We start from the raw sequence: 9,249 nt of genomic DNA, 5'->3' as shown, positions 1-9,249 counted from the left end.
GCAGCCAGAGGTATTGCAGCAGTTATCAGCATTGGAGCCATGAGGGGCTGATAAGGACCGTTACCAGTCCTACTGACACATCTGCAACCTGAGGGGAGAGGGAGCGAATACTGTCGCGTTCACTGCTGCAGCATTCGTCTACCAGCGCAATTCAGTAGACATAGTGTACACTGAAAGAGGTCAAGAAACGATTCTTCTTTTCTTTCACGTGTCTGGTGGGGAGTAAATTGGGAGCTATTCCCTTGACTATGCTGACAATGTGTTTGACCTACAGGCATTGGGAGCTCAGCCAGAATGCATATACTTTCAGAGACTGCGTGGACTGTGGGATAACTGGAGTCCTCGTACCTCTCCTCCTCCTCATGAGCATCATTTGAGTCTCTGGTCCGTTACGCTTGTCACCAGCACTGTGTGCCTGGAGATTTTTTTCAAATGCTTGGCATTGTCTTCTGTACGGAGCTTTGATAGAACAGATTTGTTTCCCCATGCAGCGATTCAGATCCAGTAATCTCTCTTACGGTCATGCTGTCCATGCTGGAGCTCTTTTTGGATTTGGGACTGCATTGCCACCCGTGCTGATCAGAGCTCCACGCTGGGCAAACAGAAAATGGAAATCTAAATTTCGCGGGGCTTTTCCTGTTTACCTGGCCACAGCATCCGAGTTCAGATTGTTGTCCAGAGTGGTCATAGTGGTGCACTGTGGGATACTGCCTGGAGGCCAATACCATCGATTTACGGCCACATTAACCCTAATCCGATATGGTAATACCGATTTTAGCGCTACTCCTCTTGAGGAGGAGTACAGAAACCGGTTTAAAGAGCACTTTATATCGATATAAAGGGCCTCGTAGTGTGGACGGGTGCAGCGTTAAATCGGTTTAACCCTGCTAAAATCGGTTTAAACACGTAGTGTAGACCAGGCCTGAGATACTTTGTCTTCTGCATGCTGTCAAGTGGCATCCATTTCTCTGTGGTCCACTATGATGCTGCCTTCTTCTGGATCCTGTTCTTTTCTATCTGCTCGGTTTTTCTTAAGTGTGATGTCTTTTTCTGCCCTGTATAAAGAACAAAAATAAACATGTTTTTATCAGTCTGCTTATAAGATTTCTTAGCTTTTGGGAGGATGTTTGATCAAGTCTTTTATGTGTAATTCTTGTTAACTGTCACTCACATCTTGTTTTGTGTCTTCTTTCATTAAATAGACTTGCTCAGCATGGTATTCTTACCCTACCCCCTGTTGTCATGCTTCGTATAATCTTCATCCTATTCATTACTATCTTGTACAGTATTAAGTTTTCAAGATATATAAATCTGTACTTTCTATTAACCAGAACTTTCTTCTTATCTTGGATCAGTTCTTTCCATCCTTCCTCTTAAACTACATGATAACTTTCAACTGACTTTTTAAAATCCCATGTAATTTTTGATGCTGTATTAATTTTTACTCTAGAAAACAAATTGTTAAATCATTTGAAAAATCCCATCTTGTTTCATTATGCAACTTTTCATTGATGTGAAACAAGGCCATCCTTTTGCTCAATGGCCGTTTCTGTGCACTTTTTGGTGTGGTGCCATTAAATCTGTCCAACCTGGTGATTACAAGAACTTGTTAATTAAGGTAACAATTTGGCATAAGATGCCTCAGAGCTGTGTAATTGTTTTTTTAGACTGTAAGCTCAGCATGATGCTGTTTTTATTTTGTATAGGACTAAGCATGCTGTCTGTAAAATTCATTTAACTTTTCTGTGCCTCGGTGTATACTTATATATAAGGGAATAATTGTAGCTTCACTGGGAGTATTGAGCCTTAATTTACTTTTTAAAAAAGAATCTTAACTTTTCAAGGTCCTAAAATATTGCAGTGGATTAAACAAAATATTTTCAGCTACAAAACAGTATTTCAACCACCTGTAACTTCATGCTAGATGGTATATTGCTAGTACTTGCAAAACACCACATGGTTGATCTATTTAAATGGAATGTACTCATTGATAATACTTAAATGATAACTCACATGCAGGTACTTATTGAAATACAGTTCACAATGTCAAATATATTTAGTGTTTTGACTCTTCTGCCTGTGCATCCATGCAGCCATTCAGCAGTGCAATTATGAAGCAGCACTGCATTGCTGAGACTTTTTGTCTAGTTTGGCTTTGTAATAGCATAACAATGGCAATTAAGTGCTCAAATCTTCCACTTATCTCTCTGGGATTTTTCTTTACTGTTACGTATCTCGTAGGAATTAGATTTGTATGCAGTCTTTCCATTAAAGTATTATTTTATAGGTAAGAACAATAATTTTTGGACCTTAATGTTTATGTAGCTTTCTAAGAGGATTGAGAATTATATGAATCAACAGTTCTCAAATTTTAGTAACCTGAGGACCTCCATTTTGATTTAAAAATTTTGTTATGGACCCCCAAGTCTCCCGCTCAGCCCCAGGCCCTACCCCCACTCCACCCCTTCACCTAAGGCCCCATCCCTGCCCCACCCCTATCCCTCCTCTTCCTTGCCTCTTTCTTCTCCTGTGCCCACTCCTAGCACCTCCTTCATGCCAGGGAACAGCTGTTCTGCAGCATACAGGAGGCACTGGAAGGGAGAGGGAGGAGTTGATCAGCAGGGCATGTAGATACCTGGAATACCCTTGCGGACCCCAGTTTGAGAAACACTGATATAAATGATGAAACACTATGTAAAGGTACATTTACTTGAAAATACTGTAGTTGGAAGATGTTTGAAAACCAGCCTCATTTATGCTATGTTCCAATTTCTTTGGAGTCTACCCATTTTAGACCCCTCTCTCCTGGGCGTCCTAGTGGTTACTTTTCAGGCAGATGCTTGGAGCTTGAGAGAAGAATGCCTGAAATTGGTCCAGAAACTTGCACTCTGGCAGTTCCTCCCCCCTTCCTCTTCTCCCCCTTTTGTTCTGCAGTAGCTGTTTTTACTTTTCCTCAACTTCCAAAAATGTGAAGCTGTCAAAGAAAACCATTGGCATGTTACTTTAGCAATAGATCATATGGAGTCAGGACCAAACTTATACAAGTGATATGAGATTCTTTCACTATATAAAAAAAACTTGTCTTGTTTGTTCAACTTCTTTTCTTTTTCCCTTCACTCCAGTTTTTTCCCCTTTCACTGTTTTCTCTTATGCTGTCTTTCAGTGTTTGGTATTGATGACTCCGCTTTCCCTATTTAACAAAAGGAGAGGATTAAAAAATTTCATGTAGTAAGATTTTTTTTTTTCTTTCACAAATGTTAACTTAGCTCATAAAGTATTCTCTAAACAAGTTTTTCCAGTTGTTGGCTTATTCAGTAGCTTTTTCTAGCTTTATTCAAAACTTTTTTAAATAAGGGTGGTGTTTGACTCGTCTTTACAATTGTCTTTTCTCTTGAGTGCTGTGGAAGTTTTGAATAAGGAAATGCAGGCGAGAAGGCTGCAGCTAGATAACTGGGTTCATACCAGGCTGTATGCACGTGTGGATACAGGGCAGCCGCCTTTCTGCCACATTAATCCATGTGCTGAACTGGCCTCTTGTACAAGTTAAAGCTGCTACTGTGGTTTGGGCACATCCTTCCTAATCCCCCATCTTGCTCCCTAAGCGGGAAAGATAATGCTGACTATGGTACCTTTTAAGTGGACTCCTCAGGTGCTCTTTTTAGACAACTTTTAAGGCCTCTTCGCTGCGCTGAGCTGAGCATCTGTCCCTACAAGTTTTTGACTAATTAATACTTTGTTGCCTATCACGTCGGTCTTCAATACATGGTCTACTTCATTTTCTTGGGAGGCACAAAATAAAGGGCAAAACTAGGACATCAGCCCAAAAGTCTACCTAATGGAAGGACTTAGCATCATCTGGTCATATTGCATTCCCTAGAAAACTTATAACAATATTCTTGCTGTGGAACTGTAGCATGATCTTCCATAGTTGCTATGGTTTCCTATCCCTCCCTTCTGAAATCTAAGGAGATGATTTACTTCCACCTGTTTAACCTTCAAGAATCTTTCTGCTTGATGCTATATCCTCTAGCTGAATTAGGGAGCTGGATGTACAAGGAGACAGAAAACTGGCAACATTTTAGCTGGGGATTCCTCCAAAATTGGGTAGTCCCAGGAGGTTTAGTGCTAGATTATCCTCTTCCACACCCCGTGCAGCTTTTGGTATAGGGGACATGACAGGAGCATGCTGTACTCTGGCAATCCCGAGGTGGCAGGTGGCCCGTTGGGACCATAGTAATAGTCCTTTGTCCCCCTTATGACTTCTTTAGGAATAGCTACAAACTCAGCTTTGTGTTTTTTTTTTCTATGTTCTGACATCAATTTAAATGGGTTTGTATCCACTTTTAGGTTAGGTGAGGGAAGGTTACAAGAGGAGGAATTAAAATTTTGCTGTAAGAATATATTTTCACAAATAATAAAGATTTGAAGATGTGTAGTTCAGTGTTTGTTTGGAGATGGATTTATACTTTTCTTCCCTTTTAGTTTTTATTTGGATCTTTTGGGGAATTTTATTTATCCAATTGGTTCTGTTGCAGCAGCTTTCACTGAAAATCAGTTTGTTTAATTTTACAAAATAGTTGACTAGGGCGCAAAGTAATCAAGAGACTTGCCCAAGGTGTCTGGCTCAGCAAGAATTAGAATTAGTTCCTTTGGTCCTCCTAGTTCCCTGTCCTTTTTAATAATAACCAGTCCACTCTACAGTTAAATGTAAATCATTACACTCAAAGAATTTGGCTTACACATGATAACAGTAGACCTTATGTGGGTGGTCTTTTTGCAAACCTGTCATTTTTTGATTGGTAATCATAAATACAGATTGTATGCACCATTTCTTCTCCAAATGTTGAAGAGCAAGCAGAAGTAGTCTTTCTAAAGCTGTTCCCCCCCCCCCCCCAAACTTTTTATTTTATTGTAAGACTATACATGTATGTAATGCTTTGCTTTTGTTTTCAAAAACCTTTTACATTGCGAGCATAGTTAACGTATCTGTGTCATAATATCCAAGGGATATTAAATCTTTATGGTAGGAGGAAATATGTTTGTTTTGAAATAATTGAGGATTTTTTAAATATACTTTCAAACTGGCCTGAGTTCTGTGGTGTTCTGTCAGAAACTTGCTCTGTTATAAGTGTACTCTGATCAGGTTGAGCTACAGTGTCCTTTCTGTGGCCTTCTGGGTTTGTTCGTGGCCTTTTGGCCAGCTTTAACAATACTAACCGAACATTTTACAACTATATTTTATGCAGCTGTAACGTTTCCTTAATATTTTTTTTATGTAAATTTGTGGCATCTGTTAATGTTCTGAGTGTGAGTTCCATGTCTCTCCTCCTGTTTACTCTCAGAAAAATAGGTTTGTGACTGGTTCTCCCAGGATGCTACCTGGAACTGGGGTACTACTGAGCCCTCTGACTCACCAGCTGGGGCTCCCTCTTGTACTGTGCTGCTGTGAAAAGCCTCAGACCACTTCCAGTCCACACTTCTACCAGCATTCATGCAGGCAGGGACACACCCAGCTGCAGTTAACATGCAGGCTGATCAGCCACTACATGAATCAACAACAGAGAGGCTACAATCAAGATACCCCCAGCCTAGGACCCCAGAGCTGTACCCTGACCAGTATGAATGTATTACCCAATTTGCCCCTCCTTCAATGTGAAGAGGAATATGCAATATGTGTTAACTAAGCTGAGAATTTTTTTTTCCCCCAGACACCTCATTCAAATGCACACTGGTTTAGATAAAGCAAAAAACAAGTTTATTAGCTACAAAAGACAGATTATAAGTGATAGCAAACAGATCAAAGCAAATAAACAAAACCGCAAACTAAACCTAAAATACTAGATTGTATATGAATTAGCAATTTCTCACCCTGGCTGATGATACAAGCAGTCACCAGGTTTCCATACACAGGCTGGAAATCCTTTTAGCCTGGGACAGCACTTCTGCTGGTTCAGTCTTTGTTTCTCCGGTGTTTCCAGGAGTGTCCTTGGGGAGTGAGGCCGCTCGATTTCACACCCCACCTTATATAGCCTTAACGTATGGTGGAACCGTTTGTTCCAAGCTCAGTTCCCACTCAGTTTGTGGAAAAATACAGGTACCCAAATGGAGTTCAGTATCATGTGGCCTAGTTACATGCTCTTGCTGAGTCATAGCAGCCATTATTTACAGGCCTGTTGAAACGTTTACAGGAAGGCTAAGCCCTTTTCATCACCAAAGACAATGGGCTATGAGCCATTAGCACTGCCTAGCTTCATCGCTGTTGTACCCGAAAAGGTTAGCTGTGGGAGTTTTCCAGAGTAAGAACATTTGAAATATAAACCATAGTCTGTAACTTCAGATACAAATAGGATAATCATATTGGAAAAGTTGATTTTGCTGAATGACACCTTACATTACTCATTTTGTGCAAATTGCATCATAATTATATCATCATCATCATACCCTCACAACGAATATGGGGTATAGTGTCACGAGGTATTCCAGATAAAATTTAAATGTTCATGCAAAATACGTAGGATCCAAGATTTTTTGTAAAGTTTTAACTTAAAGGCATTCAAATGGTGGATCTTCACTTATTCCCCTCCACTCCCCCCCCCCCCCCAAAAAAAACCAAAAAAAAAACCAGCCACCCAAACCCTCTTACAGTGAAGCAGTTTGAATGGTGCACAGTGAAGCTGTATAAATTGGCAGGAAAGTAAGGCAGACCCAGAAGAATGTTGCTGGAAGGCTGAAGTTGGCAGAATGTTGTGGAGCACCTACACAGCAACTCAGTGGCAGTGAAGGGATGTTAGGTCAAAATTTCAAGAAGTGTTTAAGATGCAACAACTGTCAAAATCTGCCTGCAGACCTGTGCAAGGATGACATTTCCTGAATGTGTGAATAGTCCTCAGACACTGGGGAAAAGCTATGTATCTAAGAAAACAAAGAAAGATTGACTTTTCTTAGATTGTTCTTATTTGTTTATATGCATAATAGCTGTGTTGATTTACTAGTGGTTTAAAACCGTTTGTACTGTTTTTAGTCTGCTTTGGCTGCTATTACTGATCTTCATTGTTATTCTATGGGCACGTCTAGACTACGTGCCCTATCGGCGCGTTAAAATTGATTGCTCGGGGATCGAAATATCGTGTCTGGTCTTGACACGATATCTCAATCCCAGAGCGTGCTTAGATCGATTCCGGAACTCCAGCTAGACGACGGGACTTCCGGATTCGACACGGCGAGCCGCGCGGATCGATCCCGCGTAGTGAAGATGGGTGAGTAAATCGATTTTAGATATTCGATTTCAGCTACGCTATTCTCGTAACTGAAATTGCGTATCTAAAATTGATTTAATCTCGTAGTGTAGACCTGACCTGTGTCTTCGCCCTTGTACTCTTTCCAAACTCATACTTTGTTTTAGATAATTATTACTTTCATTAGAATGCTAAACTTTCAAAATCAGGTCAAAAGGGTATGAATATTTGAGTGAGGACTCTTTGCGGTTTTTATTTTTGAATCTTGTGTTTGTGGCAGTCTAACATTACTCCTCAGGGCATTCTGGGCCAAAAAACAAAATTTTAGTGCCAAAAAAATTAAAATTCTGTGCACAGTATTTTAAAATTCTGCAAATTTTATTTGTCAAATAAATGTGGAGGCTCCAGCATGACACTGATGAGCACCGGCCATTGGCTGCACAGAGATGGGAGATCACTGTGCAGCTCACCCCCCCTCGAGACACGCCTGCCCCAGAAAAACCCTAGGATCCTGCCCCTGCATACCAGGTGTGGGCAGGCAGACTCAGCAAGACAAGATTTAAGTGTGGAGGGGGTCAGTGTGTGTAGGGGGGGGGAGATCCAAGTGTGGGTTGAGAGGGTCCTGTGTGGGGCAATCTGGGTGCAGGGAGGGATCTGGCTGCACAGGGTCGTGTGTGTGTGGGCGGTTCTGGGTGCAACAGTAATGAGATTCTGCAGGGGGTTCCAATTGAAGGTGGTTTTGCGCTCAGTGCGGGGGTCTGGGTGTGTGGGAGGAATAGAGCTCAGCAGGGGGCTCTGGATATGGGTATCAGTGGGGGTTCCAGATGTTGGGGGTGTGGGGCTCAGTGGGGTGGGGAACCAGATGCAGCTGGTTAGGGCTCAGTGGGGTGGATCTGGGTGCGGGTGGCTCGTCAGAGTAGTACAGGTGCAGGGGGAGTGGGGCTCATTGACTTCTGTGTGTGTGTATGGGGTGCGGGGATGAGGCTCAGTGAGATATGAGGGAGTCTGGATGCATGAGGATTGGGTGGATGGGGGATCACTCCCCCTGCAGCTGAGGAACGATAGGTGCAGGAAGTGAGTGGCAGGGGTATGTGTGTGTGGATGAGGGGAGTTTGCAGAGCTTCCTGAAGCTTGGGGAGAAATCTAGGGGTGGGTCTGTCCTGGCCCCGGATGCTGTGCAGGGGAAGAGGAAGCTCAGATGGAACTAGCAGTTGATGCTGGCGCAGAGGAGGAGCCACCAGCCAGTTCTTTTCCAGCCCCTGCATCAGAAAATCATTTTTCTGCAGGGAAACAAAGAAATCTGTGGGGGACATAAATTCTGCACGTGTGCAGTGGCGCAGAATTCCCCCAGGAATATAACATGTACTGTTTCTGTTAGACAGTTAGAATAAGATATACATGTGCTGTGCTGGATTAACTTTTTTGAAATGGAAGGAGGGTCTCTCAGTGATCTATTCACTGTATTAGGAGGAAGGGGCATCCTTGGACTGATGCTACAGTGGCCTGGCTTCAATACCTGACTCTTACAGGGTTCCTGTGCGTGACCTTGACAAGTTGCCTAACCTGGAGGTGATACTTTTCTTACCTCACATGTAAGGATAATTACATTACAGTTTGTGAGGCACTCAAATAGTATGGTGAGGGGTTATGTGGCTACATAAATATGTGTAATGGCTCTGGCTCTTTTTTTCCTTATTTGCTTAAGGATATCTAGTTACCTTTTTAAAAAAAAAAAAAAAAAAAAAGCTTTATTTAAAATCAATGACATGTCTTTCTGTAACCCTCTTAATTTTAACAGATGCTTTTGTGGTTACTGTCATAAGGTATATTTCCCAAATCTGAACCTTAGCGTCCAAAATTTGGGTACCTGCATGAAACCTCTAAGCTTAATTACCAGCTTAGATCCTGTAGTGCTGTCACCAATCAGGACTTTGGGTGGAGCCCCTGATTAGCTCCAGTCTCCCCAAAACCTTCCCTGGGGACCCCAAGACTCAGATTCCTTGAGTCTCACAAC

The 9,249-nt window shown here is 42.0% G+C and overlaps 1 protein-coding gene across 1 annotated transcript in view; it reads left to right on the top strand.

Moving 5' to 3' along the window:
• Positions 1 to 9,249, top strand: part of ZNRF2 (zinc and ring finger 2) — an 86,665-nt gene that overhangs the window by 34,986 nt on the left and 42,430 nt on the right.

Source organism: Chelonoidis abingdonii, chromosome 2 (assembly GCF_003597395.2).
Source record: "Chelonoidis abingdonii isolate Lonesome George chromosome 2, CheloAbing_2.0, whole genome shotgun sequence".
Classification (NCBI taxonomy): domain Eukaryota; kingdom Metazoa; phylum Chordata; order Testudines; family Testudinidae; genus Chelonoidis; species Chelonoidis abingdonii.
Note: the sequence above shows the minus strand (reverse complement) of the source record. Positions and strands in the feature narration are given on the sequence as shown.